This window comes from Papio anubis, chromosome 14, assembly GCF_008728515.1.
Source record: "Papio anubis isolate 15944 chromosome 14, Panubis1.0, whole genome shotgun sequence".
NCBI classification, from domain to species: Eukaryota; Metazoa; Chordata; class Mammalia; order Primates; family Cercopithecidae; genus Papio; species Papio anubis.
Window position 1 is genome coordinate 89,794,924 of NC_044989.1, and position 25,308 is coordinate 89,820,231.

Here is a 25,308-nt window from a genome sequence, read left to right on the forward strand (position 1 = left end):
TCTATTCAAAGTCATCCCTCTGCTCACTGTGATAAATGCATATATGATTGCCTCCTTTGGAAAGGCTAATCAGAAACTCAAAAGAATGCAACCATTTGTCTCTTAACTGCTTATGACCTGGAAGCTCCCTCCCTTCTTCAAGTCTTCCTGCCTTTGCTTTGAGTTGTCCCACTTTTCCAGACCAAACCAATGTTCATGTCTCCCTAAAATATACGAAACCAAACTGTGCTCTGACCACCTTGGGCACATGTACTCAGGACCTCTTGAGGCATGTCACAGGTGTGTGTCCTCAATTTTGGCAAAATAAACTTTCTCAATTAACTGAAACCTGCCTCAGATTTTCATGGTTCACATTTTGGTAACCACAGAGGGATTCTGAGTGGAGGTGCCCCTGACCTTTGACAAATCTCCTATCAGTGCCTGGGACCTGCATGAGCTAATTTTATGGCTCAAACTAACAGGATAATTTGCTGAGGTCTGGGAGTACACCCTCCAGAGAATCGCTGATCTCCCCAAATCTGGTCAAAATCTAAAGTTTATTTTGCTGTACAACTCCCCATTTTTAAGAAGTTTTACTTGCTTCCAGCAAGGTTGGCAAGATTTCCTGTTTCCATGACGATGGAAGGCAGGTAACTCTTTATGGAGTTTGACCTCGCTCCCAGCAGGGAATATGAGTTCAAGTTTTTTGTTTTTTTTTTCCTCCTGCTTCTAGGATGATAGAAAGCTGTCTAGCCTGAAACCCATCCCTAGGTAAGTAGTTGAATTGGGGTTTTATCTTGTCTAAAGTTTAACAACCAGTTGGTCTCAATTTCTCCTTACCATTAGAGCACTCAGTGTTCATATTCTCAGGATTTCTGTTGTTATTGTTTGTTGCAGTCTTTCTCCCAACAGATTTGAGCAACTCTGCCTGACTGGATAAAATCCAAATAAGAATTCCAAATTATGAGTAACAAACCCTTTCTAATTTGGCTAAAGTTCCTCGCAGCTGCAAAAGAGGGAAAAACAAACAAAGAAAAAAACTATGCACTTTCTGTGTTTGCTTCCTGTCTTAAAAAAACAAACAAATGTTCTTTCATTTACTTTCCTTCCACCCTATACTTCCTGCTTCCCCCTTTGCCATCTGCAGTACCAAAAAAAGTCTAGAGGTTTATAATGACTTGAATGCCTTTAAAGAATTCAGAATAAAGGGGCCACTCACCACAGTTGGGGTGCTCTCTTTTCTTTATGGAGTTTTAAGAGTCATGGGCAGATTCTTCTTAGGTCTAAAGCTTTGTTTTCCTGTATTGCATGACCTGAACTCTTTGGCTTTGCGGGTACCAGAGATTACCTTGTACTGTGAGAGGATTTGACCATGGCTTGGACAATGGTAAATGAGATAAAGGACTATTATCATGTTTGTCTCAAAGGCAAACTACAAACTAAGTTCCTCCCAAAGACCAGGAATGAACAAGGACAGCGTAAAGATTAGAAGAAAGATGGAATCAGTTAGGTCTTATCTTCTTCACTGTCTCAGAATTTTGCAATGAAGAGTTTCATAACTTTAAATAATGACTATCACAGTTTTCATAAATAATCTAGATAAACAATTAAAATAAAATAATTAGGTAAATGTAATGTGATAAATATTTGTAGACAATCGTCATAATTTAGAATCTAAAGTTATATTAATTATAGATATTTCATTATTTGGGTATTTTCCAGTAAAAATACATTGTAATAAAACATTCTAAAAAAGTATCCTTCTTAAAAAGGTGAACAATTTTTGTCTGATACAAAGTTTATTTAAAGGTTATGTATAAAACAAGGTAAAAGGAAGCATGAAATAAGAGAGATGTAGACAAAGCTATAGAAATAAAGGTTTTTTATTTTTTTGGTGAGAAAGATTAAAAAGAAATAGTTTTATATAAGAAAAAAATCTTGTATGGTTAATTTGGACCTAGAATAAAATGACTGGTTGTTTAAGAAAGAGGTATATTCAGGACAAACCAGAAAGTCCAAGCATGTCATGAAGAGTCTAAGGCACAATAAAAGGATTTAAAAAAAAAGACTTTTATATGGTCAAGCTGTCTATATTTCGAGGGAAATTATAATGGTCTTTCTGGAGAATGGGTTTAAAAAAACCATTTATATGCTAAGAAATTTATTAGAAGAGTAAGGGATTGATTTCTTAAGGGATTTACTTTTAATAAATTTATTAGAGATTTTAATTATGTTTTTAAATATATGCAAAGATACATTTAATGTTATTAATATATAATTATATATTTCAATGCATAATTATAATTAGATAATATATATTATATGAACTCATCCTTTTTATGGCTGCATAGTATTCCACGGTGTATATGTGCCACATTTTCTTTATCTGGTCTATCGTTGATGGGCATTTGGGCTGGTTCCGAGTCTTTGCTATTGTGAATAGTGTTGCAATAAACACATGTGTGCATATGTGTGTGTGTATATATATAATGTATATCTATTATATATTATATTAACAGAATATATTTATTGTAGTAATAAAATAATATACTAATATGCTGTATTGTATATTATACTAATTATTATATTAATAAAATATGATTAAAATATGATGGAAGACATTTAGCTGCAGCTTATGTGCCTTGCTATAGTATCTCTTGTCCTAGGACTTAGGGACCTTGTTTTTGTGACTAGTCTATACAACATACTAATGAAACTGGAAATCAAATAATGAGAGCTACTTGGTGGACAAGAGTACCACCAGAGAATACTTCAGAATGTTAGCAGGGAGAATGTGAGAAGGTTTACAGTATACTCAAACTAAACTATATCTAGGTGTAACTACTGCTCCTCTCACTTTAGCTTGGAACATCCAACATTATTGGGTTTGTAATTAGTACTCACATTGCATTTCCATTATAAACGTTCAATGGCAACAACATATTTGGTGGATAAAACAGCACTAGCCAACTAAGGCAAAAAGAACCTTAGGTGCAACAAAGGCAGGACTTGAGATATTAGAACAAGCTAAAAATGTATTTAACAACAACAAAAGTTCACAAGAAAAGATGATAGTTACCAGTCTAAATAGATTAAAAGAAATACTCTTTCAGAAGGAAAGTATGGGTTGGGAAGCTACACAAAAAGATAATGACACTATTGTTAGGTAGGTAAATCAACTACTCAACTAACAAGGAGCCATGTCAAAACCCAGTGATGGAAAACAGCATGAGTCCAAACTCAACAAGGTTTACTGACCATGCTAATCCAAATGGAAACTGAAGTGGCCTCTAAAATGTGCCCTACCATTTTGGACGCAGAAACACAAGGTATACATTAATGCAAAAACATATGAACCCTCTTCTTCCTGGAAAATTACTACCAAGGATATGTAGCTTAATTCACTGTGCTCTTACAGCAATAACACCCCACATAGATAATAACCAGACATATAACATAGTGCTAGTAGGAACAGAGGATTTTTTTTTTAATACCCATATTTTCCCAATGGGGAGTTGATAGGCCTTATTAAGTAATAGTACTTGCAGTCCAATTTCAGTTCTACATTGTAAACAAATTCAGGAAGTTGGTGCTGCCCCCAAAATGTTTGGAATCCTGAAATCACATAAATATGATCTTTAATTTCTTTTTTTTAGTTTAATTTAAAGTTCCAGGATACATGTGCAGGATGTGCAGGTTTGTTACATAGGTAAATGTGTGCCATGGTGGTTTGCTGCATCTGTCAATCCATAACCTAGGTATTAAGCCCTGCATGCATTAGCTATTTATCCTGATGCTCTCCTTCCCCTGGGCCCCCCAGATAGGCCCCAGTGTGTGTTGTTCCCCTCCCTGTGTCCCTGTGTTCTCACTGTTCAGCTCCCACTTATAAGTGAGAACATGAGGTGTTTGGTTTTCTGTTCCTATGTTAGTTTGCTGAAGAAAATGACTTCCAGTTCTACCCATGTTCCTGCAAAGGACATGATCTCATTCCTTTTTACAGCTGTATGGTATTCCATGGCATATATGTACCACATTTTCTTTCTCCAATCTATCATTGATGGCGTTTGGGTTGATTCCATGTCTTTGATATTATGAATAGTGCTGCAGTAAACATACAAGTGCATATATCTTTATAATAGAATGATTTATATTCTTTTGGATATATACTCAGTAATGGGATTACTGAGTCAAATGATATTTCTGGATCTAGGTCTCTGAGGAATCGCCACACCATCTTCCACAATGGTTGAACTAATTTACATTCCTACCAACAATGTAAAAGCATTCCTATGTCTCCACAGCCTCATCAGCATCTGTTGTTTCTTGACTTTTTAATAATCGCCATCCCTGCATGAGATGGTATCTCATTTTGCTTTTGAGTTGCCTTTCTCTAATGATTAGTGATGTTGAGGCTTTTTGCATATGTTTGCTGGCCACATAAATGTCTTCTTTCGTGAAGTGTCTGTTTATGTCCTTTGCCCATTTTTTAATGGGATTGTTTGGTTTTTTTCTTATAAACTTGTTTAAGTTCCTTGTAGATTCTGGATACTCGAACTTTGTCAGATGGATAGATTGGAAAAAATTTCTCCCATTTTGTAGGTTGTCTCTTCACTGTGATGATAGTTTCTTTTGCTGTGCAGAAACTCTTTAATTAGATTCCATTTGTCAATTTTGGCTTTTGTTGCAATTGCTTTTGATGTTTCGTCATGAAATCTTTGCCCATGCTTATGTCCTGAATGGTATTTTCTTCTAGGGTTTTTATAAAGTTTTACATTTTCTAGCATTTTATATTTAGGTCTTTAATCCATCTTGAGTTAATTTTCATGTAGGGTGTAAGGAAAAGGTCCAGTTTCAATTTCTGTATATGGTTAGCCAGTTCTCCAGGCACCATTTATTAAATAGGGAATCATTTCCCCACTGCTTTTGTCAGGTTTGTCGAAGATCAGATGGTTGTAGATTTCTGAGATTCTATTCTGTTCCATTGGTCTATGTGTCTGTGGTTGTACCAGTACTGTGCTGTTTTGGTTACTATAGTTTAAAGTCCAGTAGTGTGATGCCTTCAGTTTTGTTCTTTTTGGTTAGGATTGTCTAGGCTCATTTTTGGTTCCGTATGAATTTTAGAGTAGTTTTTGCTAATTCTTTGAAGAATGTCAATGGTAGTTTAATGGGAATAGCATTGAATCTATAAATTACTTTGGTCACCATGGCCATTTTCATGATATTGATTCTTCCTATCCATAAGCATTGAATGTTTTCTCATTTGTGTCCTCTCATTTCCTTGAGCAGTGGTTTACAGTTCACCTTGAAGAGGTCCTTCACTTCCCTTTTTAGTTGTGTTCCTAGATATTTTATTCTCTTTGTAGCAATTGTGAATGAGAGTTCATTCATGGTTTGGCTCTCTGCTTGTCTATTGTTGGTGTACAGGAATACTTGTGATTTTTGCACATTTATTTTGAATCCTGAGACTTTGCTAAAGTTGTTTATCAGCTTAAGGAGCTTTTGGGTTGAGACAATGGGATTTTCTAGATACAGAATCATGTCATCTGCAAACAGAGACAGTTTGACTTTCTCTCTTCCTATGTGAATAATATCCTTTCTTTCTCTTGCCTGATGACCCTGGCCAGAACTTCCAATACCATGTTGAACAGGAGTGGTGAGAGAGATGACCCTTAATTTATATCCCCTGCTCAAAATAATACATGATATACAGGTGACATGGTTTGGCTCTGTGTCCCCACCCAAATCTCATCTCAGATTGCACTCCCATAATTCCCATGTGTTGTGGGAGGGACCTGGTGGGAGATAACTAAATCATGAGAGCTGTTTCCTCCATACTGCTCTCGTGGTAGTGAGTAAGTCTCATGAGATCTGATGGTTTTACCAGGGGTTTCTGCTCTTGGGTCTTCCTCATTCTCTCTCTGCCTGCTGCTATCCATGTAGGATGGGACTTGCCTCTCCCTGCCTTCTGCCATGATTGTGAAGCTTCCCCAGCCACATGGAACTGCAAGTCCAATTAAACCTCTTTCTTTTGTAAATTGCCCAGTCTCATGTATGTATTTATCAGCATTGTGAAAATGGACTAATAAATTGGTACCAGTGGAGTGTGGTGCTGCTGAGAAGATACCTGAAAATATGGAAGTTACTTTGCAACTGGGTAACAGGCAGAGGTTGGAACAGTTTGGAGGGCTCAGAAGACAGGAAAATGTGGGAAAGTTTGGAGACTTGTTGAATGGCTTTGCCCAAAATGCTGACAGCGATATGGACAATAAGGTCCAGATGGAGATGAGAAACTTGTTCAGAACTGGAGCACAGATGACTCTTTGTTTTGGCAAAGAGACTGGCAGCTTTTTGCCCCTCCCCTAGAGATTTGTGGAGCTTTGAACTTGAGAGAGATAATTTAACGTATCTGGTGGAAGAAATTTCTAAGCAGTAAAGCATTCAAGAGGTGACTTGGGTGCTGTTAAAAGCATTCAACTTTAAAAGGGAAACAGCATAAAAGTTTGAAAAATTTGCAGCCTGACAATGTGCTAGAAAATCTGAGGAGGAATTCAAGCTGGGGGCAGAAATCTGAATAAGTAAGGAGGAGCCAAATGTTAATCCTCAAGACAATGGGGAAAATGTCCCCAGGGCACATCAGAGGTCTTCACGGAAGACCCTCCCATCACAGGCCCCGAGACCTGGGAGAAAAAAGTGGTTTTGTGGGCCAGGCCCAGGGTTCCTGAACTGTGTGCAGTCTAGGGACTTGGTGCCCTGCATCCTAGCTGCTCTAACCATGACTGAAAGGGGGCAACAGAGAGCTCGGGCCATAGCTTCAGATGGCACAAGCCCCAAGCCTTGGCAGCTTCCACATGGCGTTGAGCCTGCAGGTGCACAGAAGTCAAGAATTGAGGTTTGAGAACTTCTGCCTAGATTTTAGAAGATGTATAGAAACATCTGGATGTCCAGGCAGAAGTTTGCTGCAGGGGCAGGGCTCTCAAGGAGAACTTCTGCCAGGGCAGTGTGGAAGGGAAATGTTGGGTCGGAGCCCCTATATAGAATGTCTACTGGGGCATCACCTAGTGGAGCTGTGAGAAGAGGGCCCCCATCCTCCAGACTCCAGAAAGGTAGATCCACTGACAGCTTGCACCATGCACCTGGAAAAGCTGCAGACACTCAATGCCAGCCCATGAAATCATCCAGGAAGGAGGCTGTACCCTGCAAAACCACAGAGGTGGAGCTGCCCAAGACCATGGGAACCCATCTCTTGCATCAGCATGAACTGGATGTGAGACATGGAGTCAAAGGAGACCATTTTGGAGCTTAAAGATCTGACTGCCCATCCTGGATTTCAGACTTGCATGGGACTTGTAGCTGCTGTGTTTTGGTTTTGGCCAATATCTCCCATTTGGAATGGCTGTATTTACGCAATACCTGTACCCCCACTGTATCTGGAAGATAACTAGTTGATTTTGATTTTATAGGCTCATAGGCGGAAGGGACTTGTCTTGTCTCAGATGAGACTTTAGATTGTGGACTTTTGAGTTAATGCTGAAATGAGCTAAGACTTTGGGGACTGTTGGGAAGGCATGATTGGCTTTGAAATATGAGGACATGAGATCTGGCAGGGGCCAGGGGTGGAATGATATGGTTTGGCTGTGTCCCCACACAAACCTCATCTTGAATTGTTCTCCCATAATTCCCATGTGTTGTGGTAGTGACCTGATGGGAGATAATTGAATCATAATCGTGGTTTCCTCCATACTGTTCTTGTGGTAGTGAGTAAGTCTCATGAGATCTGATGGTTTTATCAGAGGTTTTCGCTTTTGTGTCTTCCTCATTGTCTCTTTGTCTGCTGCTATCCATGTAGAACAGGACTTGCTCCTCCTTGCCTTCTGCCACGATTGTGAACCTTCCCCAGTCACGTGGAACTGTAAGTCAAATTAAATCTCATTCTTTTGTAAATTGCCAGTCTCAGGTGTCTTTATCAACAGCATGAAAATAAACTAATACAATAGGAAAAGGATGCTTTCATCGGAAAGGGAGGAAAAATGAGACTGTAGTTGTTTTAGATCTTATTTGCAACCAGATAACATTTGATTTAAATTATAAGGCCATTTGGTACAATACTGGGTTAATACGAAAGTTACTTTTATGATGAAATAGTACTTATGATAATGAAGAAAACTGGAGAATTGGAACTCAGCCCTCCTCAAATTGTACTCCCAGCAGAAAATGAACAAGCAATTAGACATCATGAAACATCAGCTAATTACAGTTCTAAATGCAAAGATATCATAAAGTATAAATACAGAGGGAGGAAAATTAATTAGTCACAGCCTATCAAAATCTATGTTTAAGATTCTTTTCTATGGTAATTGTTTCTTTACTTCATTGTCTTTACCTCAGTGGACCCCTAAGTTGTTCATCATATTGTTAATTATTTTTCTAATATTCCTATGTTACAAATATTATAAATACTGCAAAAATGTTACCAAAAGAATAAAACTCCAGCCAAAATTATGTTAGCTCATCAATTTGAACTATGGCCACAGAATGTATGTAAGGTGGTCTTCTATTGTCTGTTTTATCCAACATACTCTTTCCTCTAATTCTGACCTACTGAATTACAACAGAAAGGGACATGCTCCCAGTTTGCTCTGAGTCTGTGTCCCTGGTCTATAGTCCTCAAACTTGGCTCAGAATAAAATTAACTTTGACTTAAATCTATAGTGGCTGTTATTTTAACCTTTTGGGTCAACCTGGTTGATCCACATCAAGAAAAGCATGTAGTTTCAAAATACTGGAGCAAATATCCTATCACCTAAAAGAGCTAAAACTTAGTATGTTCAAGTGAAGAGCAAGAAATAGTGGAGGTTGGCGGGGGGAGGTGAGAAAAGTGTGCTTTCTTGGTAGTGGTCATCTCGGGTAAACTGATGGTAGTGTCCTTTTTTTTTCTTTTAAATGAAATGACTTGAATTATTTGTTTCTTCAATCCATGTGCATATATAACTTTGAAAATAAACAGCAATGTAATTTACTAAGAAATAAAAATACTTGATGATCAAGTCCATTGGAAAAATTAGATACTTAGCTTTTCAAAAGACTAAGAACATCCATCACAAACCACTGAGGCTTTAAAAGCATCTCTTCAAGAAAACAGGATTGGAAAAAAAAAGCAATATAAAATACTTAAGGTATTGCCTTCAGTCCCCTGGGCAGCCATCCACCTTGTTTAAGGTCTCCGAGAGATTTAACATCAAGGAAACTCCAACAGTATGCACTATCCAACTCCCTAATCTGTCTACCTGGAATCTCTGCCTGACTCCCTACCGTTAAGCTGAGGTCAGTCTGGTTTAGAAGGTAACCTCTCTCCCTTCACCAGAGCTGGCTGCAGGCTGCTAGCATTCTGTGCCTCGAGGATTGGGAGGGTTTCATAAGAAACCCAGTTGTTCCAACCTAAGTCCATAAAGTGTGGGAGCATCAGTCACTCATAAATCTCACCTCCTACCCCAGTGCATAGTATCACCTTGACTAATCCAATGACAGATTATACACATACTCCTCCCTGCAATGGCCAGATGAGGGATGAGAGCTGGCTCCATCTGTGCAACTGTCTTCCCTTCCACTTCCCAAAACCTGCTCTTTCCTTATCTCTCCCTATATTTAACTGGCTCCACTGCTTTCCTCCTTCAGCTCCTACTAATTTATGATGTACTTGTATTACTAACATGTTGCTTAATTCCTTTTAGCCTGATTTGTTTTTTCTTGAGACCAGGGTCTCACTTTGTCACCCAGGCTGGAGTGCACTGGCACAATCACAGCTCACTGCAGCCTGGACCTCCTGGGCTCAAGGGAGATCCTCCCGCCTCAGCCTCCCACATAGCTGGAACTGCAGGTATGAGCTACCACACCCAGATAATTTTTGTAATTTTTGTAGAGGCAGGCTTTCACCATATTTCCCAGGCTGGTCTTGAACTCCTGGGCTCAAGTGATCTGCCTACCTTGGCCTCCCAAAGTACTGGGATTACAGGCATGAGCCATACCTGGCCTAGCCTGATTTTTTTCATGTATAAAAAGGAATAATATTCCTTGAGGATAGAGACTATCTGGCCATCTCTGCATACTCTGTAGTGCCTAAGCTCAACATGCACTGAAATATTCACCAAGGGATTAAACAAATACACCTAAAATTACAATTCCAAGAAGGAATCCTTGGTCAATACACTCTCCTATTCCTGGACTCTCTGACCTAGAACAACCTTGAGGTACAAGGCAAGGTCATGTGTCCACAACCTCGGGGAACCAGAAGATACAGCAGAAGCTGTCACGATGCAGATGGCAAGCAGGACATACCTGGAAGGAAGTGGGAATACAGACGAGGTTCAGATTCTCTTGCTTCACCCTTTCAGCTGTGGAAACAAAAGCCATATTGGCAGTTTTTCACTCTCCTCACTTTATTTTTCTTGTCACATGTGTTTGCTCAAATCCAACAAACAAGGGAAGGTCTATTTCACATTGACAGCTGTCTTTCATCCTGTATCCCCCTTCTAGGTGGGAAAGCTGGTGACTGTACTTCACACATCAGAAGACAGGGATACAAGAAAGCCTGGAGAGGTAAGCACTGACCACAAAAAGCAGAGTCAGTGTTTGCTATTGTTACGTGCCTGGCAACATTCTAAGAACTTTGTATATATGAACTCTTAATCCGAACAATCCAAAAGGTAAGTTAAATTATTTTCCCCATTTTGCAGAAAAGGCAACTGAGGCTCAGAGAGGTCATGTAATTTGGTAGTTATACTGCTAATAAGGGGCATAGCTGGGATAAGATCCCAGGCCATCTAGCCACACAGTCTTAAGTCCCCTATACTGCCTCACCTAGGAAAAAGCTAGAACTTTACTTTTGCATTTTAGTAAAAAATATACTTATTTGTAGGCCCCAGAGGGTGGCTAAAAGATATTTATTTTTTCGTTTTGGATTTGTACCTTTCAGGAAAGTTTGATTAAAAAAAAAAAGACTTCAGGATAAAACTGTCTTATTAAAATTTCATGTCTTTTTAATCACTGAGTGCCTCTTGGGAGGTTTAGGTGCCACCATTATAAAATCCATAGTAACTCCTGTGCCCTGAAAGTATTCTCCAGATACTTGGTTAAGACTGAAAGGTATATAACACAAAAGCTCCTATTTGGCCAATGAGAAGGCTTCCAGAAGCCATCACACCAGCACTACAACCACTCCTTCATAACAAAGTGTTCCTGGACTTTCCCTCCTGGGCTCTGCCCCTTGGCACCTAGAAGAATTCGGCATACAGGCAGGCCTCTCCTCTGGGCTTTGTTCTTACAAACAAAGAGCAGGGCAGTAAAACCTGTTGAGCAGCCACAGGGGCTGATAATTCCTGAGCCTTTCCTAAGCATAGAGACACCCTAATCAGTGTGAAATGAGCACCTGCAGGAACCAGCCATCAATGGCAGGAGCCCCACATCCAGTCCAGGGTCATGGACAGGGCAAACCCACTGTGGCCTCAATTATCTGCCCGAGGAAGTCTGAGATCACGCAAAGAACTCAATGGTAGAATGCCACTGACATAATTAAAATTATATTGGGACCTCGAGCTAAGTCAGCTCCTCCCCCCCAGCTGAGCAGAGTAAACAAAGGCAAGGACACCCTTCAAAGTTGGATGAAGAGGCCCAAGATTCCCTCTCTCCACAAAAGAGCAGAAACACTCAGCTGACCTCAGGTAGTCCCTCTCTCCAGCTCTGTACTGCTGAAGCCAAAAGGGTAATGCCAAACCTGTGCGCCACTTCCTTCCTCTCCTCTACCTCTCTACCCCATCATCACCCACGAAGCATCTAGTAGACAGTGAGAGAGCATACCTATTCGCTGCACAGCGTGGACAATTATAGAACTGCTTCCAATTCCCAGCACTTGGTTATTCTGCCAAAAGGGGGGAAGAAAAAACAAAACTTATTAATACCATATTTTACTCCCTTGTCAGCCCACTTCCTAAAGCTATAAAATTATTATGAACAGCAATTCACCAACACAGGTGCAAGACAGGCACTGTGCTTATTTTATAGGAACATAAACACTGAACCTCAAAGCTGTACTTTAGCCAAGGCATGGTGGACAAATGTGCAACAAGGCCTCCTCCCTTCGTTTGTGACACTGTCAACACCACCACTTCCTCCCTCCATTCTACCAAATAATTGGTGAGATTACTTGCAATTGAATAGCAACTTGTGTCACCTTCACAGAAATGGCCTGCATATAAACACTTAGATTCATATAAACAACTCAGCTAGAAAGGATTCTTTTCACTTTGGAATTTTAGGTCACTTAGTTCTCATTTCTTCCACTGTTCTCTGATGTTATTAATGTAAACCTTTGTATTGCTTTCTCTCCACGTTCTTGCAGTGGTTATATTTTTATATTACTATACTTAATTTCTGGGATACATGTGCAGAACGTACAGGTTTGTTATGTAGGTATACATGTGCCATGTGTTACGCTGCACCCATCAACACATCGTTTACATTAGGTATTTCTCCTAATGCTCTCCCTTCCCTTGCCCCTCACCCCCTGACAGGCCGCAGTGTGTGATGTTCCCCTCCCTGTGCCCATATGTTCTCATTGTTCACACTTATGAGTGAGAACATGTGGTGTTTGGTTTTCTGTTCCTATGTTAGTTTGCTTAGAATGATGGTTTCCAGCTTCATCCATGTCCCTGCAAAGGACATGAACTCCTTCATTTTTGTGGTATTTGATGGTGTATATGTGCCACATTTTCTTCATCTATTCTACCATTGATGGGCATTAGGGTTGGTTTCAAGTCTTTGCTATTGTGAATAGTGCTGCAGTAATCATACACGTGCATGTATCTTTATAATAAAATGATTTATATTCCTTTGGGTATGTTCCCAGTAATGGGATTGCTGGGTCAAGTGGTATTTCTAGTTCTAGATCCTTGAGGAATTTCCACACTGTCTTCCACAATGGTTGAACTAATTGACACTCCCACCAACAGTGTAAAATTGTTCTTATTTCTCCACATCCTCTCCAGAATCTGTTGTTTCCTGATTTTTTAATGATCACCATTCTAACTGGTGTGAAATGGTATCTCATTGTGGTTTTGATTTGCATTTCTCTAATGACTAGTGATGATGAGCCTTTTTTCATATGTTTGTTGGCTGCATGAATGTCTTCTTTTAAAGTGTCTGTTCATATCCTTTGCCCACTTTTCGATGAGGTTGTTTTTTTCTTGTAAATTTGTTTAAGTTCCTTTTAGATGCTAGATATTAGTCTTTTGTCAGATGGATAGATTGCAAAACTTTTCTCCCATTCTGTAGGTTGCCTGTTCACTCTGATGATAGTTTCTTTTGCTGTGCAGAAGCTCTTTAGTTTAGTTAGATCCAATTTGTCAACTTTGGCTTTTGTTGCAATTGCTTTTGATGTTTTAGTCATGAAGTCTTTGCCCATGCCTATGTCCTGAATGGTATTGCCTAGGTTTTCTTCTAGGGTTTTTACGGTTTTAGGTCTTACATTTAAATCTTTAATTCATCTTGAGTTAATTTTTGTATAAGGTGTAAGGAAGAGGTCTAGTTTCAGTTTTCTGCATATGGCTAGCCAGTTTTCTCAACACCATTTATTAAATATGGAATAGTTTCACCATTGCTTATTTTTGTCAGATTCTTCAAAGATCAGATGGTTGTACATGTGTGGTGTTATTTCTGAGGCCTCTGTTTTGTTCCATTGGTCTATATATCTGTTTTGGTACCAGTACCAAGCTGTTTTGGTTACTGTAGCCTTGTAGTATAGTTTGAAGTCAGGTAGCGTGATGCCTCCAGCTTTGCTCTTTTTGCTTAATATTGTCTTGGCTATACAGGCTCTTTTTTGGTTCCATATGAAATTTGAAGTGTTTTTTTCTTCTAATTCTGTCAAGAAAGTCAACGGCAGCTTGATAGGAGTAGCATTAAGTCTATAAATTGCTTGGGCCCATATGGCCATTTTCGTGATATTGATTCTTCCTATCGATGAGTTTTTCCATTTGTTTGTGTCCTTTCTTATTTCCTTGAGCAATGATTTGTAGTTCTCCTTGAAGAGGTTCTTCATATTCCTTGTAAGTTGTATTCCTAAATATTTTATTCTCTTAGTAGCAATTGTGATTGGGAGTTCATTGATGATTTGGCTCCCTGTTTGTCTGTTATTGATGTATAGGAATGCTTATAATTTTTGCCCATTGATTTTGTATCCTGAGACTTTGCTGAAGTTGCTTATGAACTTAAGGAGATTTTGGGTAGAGATGATGGGGTTTTCTAAGTATACAATCATGTCATCTGCAAAGAGAGACAATTTGACTACCTCTCTTCCTATTTGAATGCTCTTTATTTCCTTCTCTTGTCTGATTGTCCTGGCCAGAAGGTCCAATACTATGTTGAATAGGAGTGGTGAGAGAGGGCATCCTTGAATGCTTCCAGCTTTTGCCCATTCAGTATGACATTGGATGTGGGTTTGCCATACATAGCTCTTATTATTTAGAGATATGTTTCATGAATACCTGGTTTATTGAGAGTTTTTAGTACAAAGTGCTGTTGAATTTTATCGAAGGCCTTTTCTGAATCTATTGAGATAATCATGTGGTTTTTGTCATTGGTTCTGTTTATGTGATGGATTATATTTATTGATTTGCATATGATGAATCAGCCTTGCATCCCAGGGATGAAGCCCACTTGATCATGGTGGATAAGCCTTTTCGTGTCCTGCTGCGTTTGGTTTGCCAGTATTTTATTGAGGATTTTCACATCGATGTTCATCAGGGATATTGGCCTGATATTTTGTATTTTTGTTGTGTTTCCACCGTGTTTTGGTATCAGGATGATGCTGGCCTCATAAAATGAGTTAAGGAGGAGTCCCTCTTTTTCTATTGTTTGGAATAGTTTCAGAAGGAATGGTACCAGCTCCTCTTTGTACCTCTGGTAGAATTCGGCTGTGAATCCATCTGGTCCTGGACTTTTTTTGGTTGGTAGGCTATTAATTACTGCCTCAGTTTCAGAACCTGTTATCAGTCTATTCAGAGATTGGACTTCTTTCTGGTTTAGTCTTGGGAGGGTATATGTGTCCAGGAATTTATCCATTTCTTCTAGATTTTCTAATTTATTTGCATAGAGGTGTTTATATTATTCTTTGATAGTAGTTTGTATTTCTGTGGGAATAGTGGTGATATCCCCTTTTTCATTTTTTATTGTGTCTATTTGATTCTTCTCTCTTTTCTTCTTTATTAGTCTGGTTAGCAGTCTATCTATTTTGTTAATCTTTTCAAAAAACCTGCTCCTAGATTCATTGATTTTTTTTGAAGGGTTTTTTGTTTGTCTATCTCCTTCAGTTCTGCTCTGATCTTGGAATCTGCTAGATTTTGAATTTGGTTGCTCTTGCTTGTCTAGTTCTTTTAATTATAATGTTAGAGTGTCTTTTTTAGATCTTTCCTGCTTTCTGCTGTGGACATTTGGTGCTATAAATTTCTCTCTAAACACTACTTTAGCTGTGTCCCAGAGAGTCTGATATGATCTGTCTTTGTTCTCATTGGTTTCAAATATCTTATTTATTTCTGCCTTAATTTAGTTATTTACCCAGTAGTCATTCAGGAGCAGGTTGTTCAGTTTCCATATAGTTGTGTAGTTTTGAGTGAGTTTCTTAATCCTGAGTTCTAATTTGATTGCACTGTGGTCTGAGAGACTGTTATAATTTCTGTTCTTTTGCATTTGCTGAGGAGTGTTTTACTTCCAATTATGTGGTCAATTTTAGAATAAGTGCTATGTGATGCTGACAAGAATGTATATTCTGTTGATTTGGTGGAGAGTTCTGTAGATGTCTATTAGGTCCGCTTGGTCCAGAGCTGAGTTCGAGTCCTGAATATTCTTGCTAATTTTGTCTCATTGATCTGTCTAATATTGACAGAGGAGTGTTTAAGTCTCCCACTATTATTTGTGTGGGAGTCTAAGTCTCTCTGTAGGTCTCTAAGAACTTGCTTTGTGAATCTGGGTGGTCCTGTATTGGGTGAATATATATTTAGGATAGTTAGCTCTTCTTGTTTCATTGATCCCTTTACAATTATGTTATGCCCTTCTTTGTAATTTTTTATCTTTGTTGGTTTAAAGTCTGTTTCGTCATAGACTAGGATTGAAAACCCTGCTTTTTGTTTTTCTTTCCATTTGCTTGGTAAATCTTCCTCTTTTCCTTTATTTTGATCCTACGTGTCTTTGCACATGAGATGAGTCTCCTGAATACAGCACACCAATGGGTCTTGACTCTTCATCCAAGTTGCCAGTCTGTGTTTTTTAATTGGGGCATTAAGCCAATTTACATTTAAGGTTTATATTGTTATGTGTGAATTTAATCCTGTCATTATGATGCTAGCTGTTATTTTTGCCCATTAGTTGATGCAGTCTCTTCATTGTGTTGATGGTCTTTACATTTTTGTATGTTTTTGCAGTGTCTGGTACTGGTTTTTCTTTTCCATAGGTAGTCTTTCCTTCAGGAGCTCTTGTAAGGCAAGTCTGGTGGTGACAAAATCCCTCAGCATTTGCTTGTCTGTAAAGGATTTTATTTCTCCTTCACTTATGAAGCTTAGTTTGGTTGGATATGAAATTCTAGGTTGAAAATTCTTCTCTTTAAGAATGTTGAATGTTGGCCCCCACTCTCTTCTGGCTTGCAGGGTTTCTGCAGAGAGATCCAATGTTAGTCTTATGGGGTCCCCTTTGTGGGTAACCCGACCTTTCTTTCCAGCTGCCCTTGACATTTTTTCCTTCATTTCAATCTTGGTGAATCTTACTATTATGTGCCTTGGGGTTGCTCTTCTTGAGGAGTATCTTTGTGATGTTCTCTATATTTCCTGAATTTGAATATTGGCCTTTCTTGCTAGGTTGGGGAAGTTCTCCTGAATACTAGCCTGAAGTGTGTTTTCCAACTTGGTTCCATTCTCGCCATCACTTTCAGGTACACCAATCAAACATAGGTTTTGTCTCTTCACATAGTCCCATATTTCTTGGAAGCTTTGTTTGTTCCTTTTCATTCTTTTTTCTCTAATCTTGTCTTTACATTTTATTTAATTAAGTTGATCTTCAATCTCTGATATCCTTTCTTCCACTTGATCAATTCAGCTATTGACACTTGTGTATGCTTCACAAAGTTCTTGTGCTGTGTTTTTCAGCTCCATCAGGTCATTTATGTTCTTCTCTAAACTGATTATTCCAGTTAGCAGTTTCTGTAACTTTTTATCAAGGTTCTTAGCTTCCTTGCATTGGGTTAGAATATGCTCCTTCAACTCGGAGGAGTTTGTTATTACCTACCTTCTGAAGCCTACTTCTGTGAGTTCATCAAACTCATTCTCCATCCAATTTTGTTCCCTTGCTGGTGAGGAGTTGTGATGCTTTGGAAGAGAAGAGGTATTCTGGTTTTTAGAATTTTCAGCCTTTTTGCACTGGTTTTCCTCATCTTTGTGGATTTGTGTACCTTTGGTCTTTCATATTGGTGACCTTTGAATGGGGTTTTTAAGTGGTCATCCTTTTTGTTGGTGTTGATGTTATTGCTTCCTATTTCTTAGTTTTTCTTCTAAGAGTCTGGCCTCTCTTCTGCAGGTCTGCTGGAGTTTGCTGGAGATCCATTCTAAACCCTGTGTCCCTGGGTTTCACCAATGGAGGTAGCAGAACAGCAAAGATTGCTGCCTGCTCCTGCCTCTGGAAGCTTTGTCCCAGAGGGTAACCTGCCAGATGCCAGCCAGAGCTCTCCTGTATGAGGTGTCTGTCGACCCCTTCTGGGAGGTGTCTCCCTGTCAGGCGGCACAGTGGTCAGGAACCCACTTGAGGAGGCAGTATTTCCTTAGTAGAACTCGAGTGCTGTGCTGGGAGGTCCGCTGCTCTCTTCAGAGCCAGCAGGCATGAACGTTTAAGTCTGCTGAAGCTGTGCCCATAGTTGCCCCTCCCCCAAGGTGCTCAGTCCCAGGAAGATGGAAGTTTTATCTATAAGTCCCTGACTGGAGTTGCTGCCTTTCTTTCAGAGACACACTGCCCAGAGAGGAGGGATCTAGAGAGGCAGTCTGGTCACAGCAGCTTTTCAGCACTGTGGTAGGCTCTGCCCAGTTTGAACTTCGTGGTGGGTTTTTTTTATACTGTGAGGGGAAAACTGCCTACTCAAGCGTCAGTAATGGCAGGTGCTTCTCCCGCACCAGGCTTGAATGTCCCAGGTAGACTTCAGACTGCTGGACTAGCAGTAGGAATTTCAAGCCAGTGGATCTTAGCTTGCTGGACTCTGTGAGGGTGGGATTCACTGAGCAAGACTACTCAGCTTCCTGGCTACAGCCCCCTTTCCAGGGGAGTGAATGGTTCTGTCTCAGTGGCATTCCAGGTGCCACTGGGGCATGAACAAAAACTCCTGCAGCTAGCTTGGTGTCTGCCCCAGTGGCTGCCCACTGATAGCTTCATGCTTGAAAAGCAGGACCCCGGTAGTGTAGGCACCCAAGGGAATCTCCTGGTCTGCAGGTTGTGAAGATAGTGGGAAAAGCATAATATCTTGGCCAGATACCTATGTCCCTCACAGTACAGTCACTCACGGCTTCCGTTGGCTAGGGGAGGGAGTTCCCCAACCCTTTGTGCTTCCCGGGTGAGGCGACGACCCATCCTGCCTCTGTTTGCCCTCCTTGGGCTGCACCCACTGTCTAACCAGTCCCTTACAGTGGTTCTTTTAGCCTTTCAACCCCTACATCATTGTCCCAGAATAGAAAGATTCCTTTTGAAACTTACTAGTCATTTAGAAATGGCAATTTGGGTACTAAATTATTATAGAAAACAATAAAATGTTTTTAAATAAGTAAATCTATAATTTTTACATGATATGATCATTAACTGAAAATAAATCTGACTCTCATATTCTAAGAGTGATGGTATGAAAAAACTATGTTTTGCATGGTGCCACTTAAAATAACACTTCAAAAATATTTATGAAATAATCATGGGCAAATCAGTTACATTTCATAAGGTGATATGATAAACATAAAGAATTCTTTGTACATAAATGTCAAAATATCTTTTCTTCAGGATAAAATAATGAACCCCATCAGAAATGACTGTCTATTCTAGGATGATGGATTCCATGGTAAGTGAAATTAAAATTGTATTCCCCATCAGAAATATCAAAAATAAATAATGAAAGCATGGTATACAGGAAATAATTTGTCACACATACAAAGACAAATCTTCAGAGTTTTAGACACATATTCATGGTGAGAACACACATCCAACCAAAAATCTGTTGATTTCACTTCCACAATCAGCAGTGTGGAGACTAAAAATAGTAGAATTAAAATTACATTCTTAACCCAAAAGTCCAAAAACAAAGAATAGATCATTTACGGAAAAGGGTTTGTAAAACAAAGAATGACAGATCTACAGAAGGTATTCACAAGTGAGAAAACACATCTCACCAAAATTCTCGGGATTTCACCATCACAAACACCACTTTGGAGCCTGGAGATGCTGCACAGCCTCCTGTGAACAGGACACTGACAGGGACCCTGCACAGTGTGATGGCCCCAAACACAAACCTCAAAGGAAGTTCAGCCTCTCAGTGTGGCAGGAGCAGCTGCGGTGCCAGGGGATGTGTCCCCAGGAGCTGGAGTCAGGAGGGCTCAGGGAGATGACTGGAAAGCCTTTGAGGAAGGAAGAGGCCATGAGGCCTCAGTCACCGGCACAGGCTCCTCTTCTATGTGAACAGGGCCAGGGCCTTCTAGGACACCTTCCAAAGCCTCCTCTTTCATCCCCACTGAGGGCACTGAAGCCCTACAATCACTCCAGTGTTGGCTGCCACTTTGTCTCTGGAGCAGCCCCTAAAGTTCCCTGCTGTTCTCATGACTGTAGGGATACTCAGTCATGTAACTGTAAAGAGAACCTAGCGTGTCTTCTCATCACCTGCCACTGATGACCTTCATGGCACTTCTCCAGGCCTTTGCCAAGTGACCCCACTCTCACCAACTATCAGAAGGATGGAAAGCGGGCTGCACTGCATGATGTTCGGCTTATGAGCAAGTCAGAACTCATGGGAGTCTCGGGTTTGTGCAGCTCATAATAATATCATATAGGAATCCTATTTTGACATTCCCTGGTTCCTCATTCTCTCTGAAGAGTTACCCACTCTGCCCATCCACTTTAAGACTTTCTTCTTGTGAAGCTGCTAATATAATGGTGTTTTCATTTTGAGACTGATATGATTCTAATGGTGGAATACTAGATGTGTGCTTGTCACATCCTCACATTTCTAAGAATAAAAGACCCTTCTTTTGAGTATCATTTGTTCTTTTTTTTTTCTAGCTTGTCAGAATTACATTTCCAGTGATGGATGTGAAAACTTCTTTGCTGAAATGCATTTATATTGTTATAAATTGACTGCTTTTTAAAAATCCCATAAATTTGGATATGCGATGCTTACTTTCAGACCAAAATATTTTGTAATTTCCACTTTTGTTGTTTCTTTGCTTCAAACTACATTTAATGGTACTTTACTTAATTTCAAAATATTTAGATTCATACCAACACTTTTTTAAAAATTAAATTTAGAATTTCAGTGGTTTTATGGGTATGGTTGGTTTTTGGTTACACTGATGAATTGTATAGTAGTGAACTCCGGGCTTTAGTTACGCATCACCCGAATAGTGTGCCTTGTCCCCAAGAGGTAACTTTTCATTCCTCCTCATTCTCCCACCAACCCCCTTCTGATAACTTTCTGTTGCTGATTTCTAATACAATTCCCTCGGTTATGAATAATTTATTTTGTATGATTTAATCAGCTTCATTTGATTGAAATATCCTGTGGTCCCAAATGTAATGTATCATTAGCAAATCTTTTGAAAAGACCATGGAATCTGCTGTGGTTTGGTGGAGTGTTCTCTAGGTATCAATCTTGTCCAGATGGTTGATAGCGTTGTTCAAGTCGTCTGTATCTGCACTGGCCCAAGGGGCTGGGCTGTTTGCACTGCAACCTGGACCTGCTGCAGAGTACTTCTCTACCTTGAGTCTCACTCATGACTGACAGACTTACATGTCCCCAGGTGGGCCAAACCTGCATTCCATGGGGTAGAATATGTAGCCTCCAAAAACCAAGAAAGTCCTACTTAGGGCTTCCATTTTTAAGGACAAACACATTCATTAAAAACACTGGAATAAAATAGATATTCCTGTAATCCTGAACTCTGATTCTTTCCTTGTTTATGTATCACACATTACAATGGCCTTATTAATGGGGACATTATTTAGTGCCATTTGATGGCAACTGTTGAGTTGAATGCCCAGATCCAAGGTGCAGGGCAACACCAGCTGGGGGAAATCAGCCTTTCAACCACAGCCACAATATGTCTAGTCAGCCACAAAGAGTTCCCAAGTAAATTTCTGATCATTTTCCTTATCTTGGTGCAGCATCTGGACTTACTCTCTAACGAGGAGGGTCTAAAGTTTGACACTGTGATGTCATTGATCTATTGCGCCAACTGTCATCTAGTCTTTCTGTTAGTCACTTACTAGGGCACTCAAGTCAAATTCTCCATAGATATGATTATCTTCTTTCAAATTCCAGACAAAATGTTGACTTTATATTTGCTTAGCAAATTAAATATTTTAATGCTATGAATATGGTCACTTAAATTGTGCCTTTCTCTCAGTCTCTCTGCAAATGTTAACGTGGGGCAAAGTTCATAACAGGTTTCTCATTATTTCCCTTTTCCTCTACAATTCCTAAGTAACATGACCTACTATGAGAAAACCTATGAAGTTAGTTTTAACCCAAGACAAAGTAGTTATATTGAAATTTAATACCTTCAGAAGCCAGAAACTAAATACATTGCTCTTGCTTTTTAGCTTACTTAGGATTATTATTTACTAGTAAACATTTGCTTTAATTTTCAATAGAATCAATAGGCTTCTCCCTTTTTTTTTTTTTTTTTGCCTTGTATAAATAATTTTTATATAAACAGTTTTCCTGGGGTAACAGATTAGCTTACCTTCTTATTTTCAGTTTTAGCTTCCACCTAGGGCTGCTGGGATTCCAGAATACAAAAGACACCATTTTCTAGGTTGAGGATGTTTCTAATTTACTACAGTAAGTATATAAAATATGTGTAAGATCCAGCTAAATTAGTGTCTAGCAAGAGATGATGCCTCTATTTGTTTGTTAAATGTGATAGTTTCATTCCTGACTGCTCCTGGGAGGTCAGAATTTATTTTATTTTATTACTGGTCTTTCATTTTTTTTTTTTTTTTTTGCTAGTAGATATTTTAGAAGAGCTAATATCTAGAAGTATTCCAAAGTAAGAGCAATTCATTCTTCATAGAGCACTTATACTTCGTGATCCTTGGCTCCTGCCCACGAATGACCAAGTAATAATAAAGTTCACTACTTTGATATGGAGCTGCTGCTTCCAGAAGGACAGAGTCACTATTTCCAGCTGTCAATGCAGAGACTGTATTATTATTATTATAAGACAAGAAAGGAGCACTAAAGACTTTATTCAGCTCTTGCCTGTTTCCTTTTTTAAACTTTTGATTTTTGCTCGGAGGTGAAAAGAAGCACTTAAAACAGTTTATTTTAAAAATCAGCTTGAGTTAATTTGATCCCTAATTTTTCTCAAGAGCCTTAAAAATTTTTAATATAATTTCTATAAGTGTTTGATTCTTAAAGTTGTTTATATATGAAAAAAACTACGAGCATGAGAACTCTCAGATTTTATTCTAATTTTTTCTACATGTAAACTACCTTATCTAAGTTAAAAGTAAATAAGTTATTCCACTTTGTTTTCTTGTTATATTCATTCAAACTCTTATGTCAACTGTAGCTTCTACTACAGCTTAAATAGAATCCCCAATTCCATCCCTAGAAACTCCTTGGGGTCTTCACTTTCCATCTCTCAAGTAAACCAGGTTTTTTTGTAAGGTCTAGAAGGCCAACTTTACATTCAAAGAGTAGAAAAAATTTGCTAACCTCTCAGGCAAGCTATGGTTTCATGGAGATCTACTTTTAAGACAGAGACTCCTTTCCTCAAGGGTGTGAATTCAAAGGGAACCTAAGAGACACAGAAGGCTCGGGAAGAAAACAAACTCATGCCTTCACTTTGTGCAGTTGGTGGGTGTGGTGCATTCTGCAGAGATATTAACAAGCACAGAGGAGAAGCCCATCACTTAATCCCACAGCTGTGTGGACAGTTTCATAGGATTTCTGAAAACCTTTTCCAAGAAAAAGTAAAGACCAGAACTGAAACATTTGGAAACAGGTTCAGATGAGACAGATCTAGAACAGGGTCTGAAGATTCAGAAAAGTTCAACATGGAAACAATGCTGTTTCTCTCAATGTTTGGAGAGAGAGATTCTCAGAAGCAGAAGATACACATTCACAGAGCCTACATTCCCTGTGCTCTCTCCCTGTGTTCCAGAATATTTATCCATGAATCTATGCTCCAGTGAGGGACACTTTCAGTTAGTGAGACAATGCAGACAGCTTCAATCCCAGGTACCTGAGAGCCAGGAATTCATTCACAGGAATCCATTGCAGCTCCCGTGGTGGGTGACTTGGTCTTAATTCTCACTCAAGGACAAACTCTCACCTTTAATTGAAAAGAAGGTTCACTGAGACTCAGGTTGGGAACAGGCCTCTGTGTGTCTCAGCGTCACCCACAGCAGTGTAGGTTTGCACTATCTGGACTAATACAGTCTGTAGAACAAAGTCTACATGATGTGCAACAGTGATCTATAAATGAGAATGTTATGTTGTTTATTTCAAAACTGTAGGCTTATTTCTCAATGGCTTGTGCCAAACTCAAATTTTGAAATGTAATTGTTTTAAAAACAACCCAAATAAGAATATTTTTAACATTTCAGATAATATGACTCTACATGTCCAGAAAACCTCACCCACATCTGCTCTCAATAGGTAAGATAAGTCCATTTATGGAAACCCTAAACTTAATACTGACCTCTGTAGCTCTCTTATGCAGAAACTCCCCACTGTGCTGCTGTGTGGCATCCCCTAGATGCATATCCCTTCTCCAGTGTCCCGCCCATTTTGAGAAACAACCCTGGTACCTTATTCTCTGGGCTACCTCCTGCTGTGAGGGACTTCTCGCTGCAAACCTGTCAAAGCTTCACCCAATAGAGGTCGTGTATGTTTCTGCCCTCTGTGGTCATCTCTTTCTCCTTGGTCAGCCCACAAATCCCTCAGCCCCCTACAAACAGGATCACCGTATCCACCCCATAAACACTGACTCCCGGTAATGAACACAAACAATTCCACTTCCAAGACTCTCTTCCCAAGTCATATAAGTAATACAGTTCCTTTCAATTATATGGATCCCAAACTAACTGCATCAGGAAAAGGAGACACAGCCACACTAAATCCCGCCTGTAGAAGTCCTTGCTCATTCAGGTGACCATGGTTCAGATTAGAGACATGCAGAGGCCTGCTCCCCACCTGGGTCAAATGGAGACTGTTCTGACACCTTCTTACCTGTGTCCACGGTGGAGTGACCAGCTTTGTCTGCTGTTGAGAAAGCCTTGGTGTAATGTGTCAACAGACAAGAAAGGGAAGTTTATGTTCAGAATTATTAATATTGTTCTTTAAGTCTACAGGTAAAATAGGGTAATTTCGAAGCCCTTTTCTGACTAAAAAAAGATTTGTACAAGTTTTCATGTTTTCTGAATATGTAAGGTGACAAATCATGAGATTTTTGTTAAAAATCCCAGTGGTAGCCTTCTTAATGGTTCATTCATTCTCATAGAAAATAGCAATGCTGTATTAAATTCAAACAATCTTAATACTATGTAAAAACAACATTTTCAAGAATTGGCTTATAGTAAAAGAAAACAAGACAATTTTTTTCCTGTTAATCACTTTCTTGCAATTCAAATTTTTGTTTTAGATAACGGATAAAACTGATTATTAACACCTTTTCAGAATAATTATTTAAAACTAGCAAGAAAATGGATGATTTTGTTCTATTTTAGTTAGGCTGTTTATGTTTTATCTCTCTTTATTCTATTCCTTCAGCTTCTGATGTTTCTGACTTCTTTTCACTATCATGATTAAGAGTCTGTCCTTTTCAACACTCAGAAGCAGATCACAATTTGTTGACATCATAAGAAAAAAAAGTGAAGTACACAAAATTTGCAAAATGTAATAAGAGAAAAGAGTAAAGAAAATTTTAACAATGAAATATAAGCTTTTATTCCAATCCTACCTCGTAGCTACAGTTTGATGTCGTCACCCCACGTTATTTCCATGGAGTTCAACATTTGAAGCTCAATATCATTTTTACTCAGTTATCTTTT

General features: G+C 39.2%; 1 long non-coding RNA gene across 1 annotated transcript; it reads left to right on the forward strand.

The window, feature by feature from the left end:
* The first annotated feature begins 10,700 nt into the window (after positions 1-10,700).
* On the forward strand, positions 10,701-23,853 carry LOC103877246. The gene is made up of 3 exons (XR_002516860.2): positions 10,701-10,733; positions 19,042-19,099; positions 22,007-23,853. It is a non-coding gene; the product is annotated as an uncharacterized LOC103877246 (long non-coding RNA).
* The last annotated feature ends 1,455 nt before the right edge of the window (positions 23,854-25,308 follow it).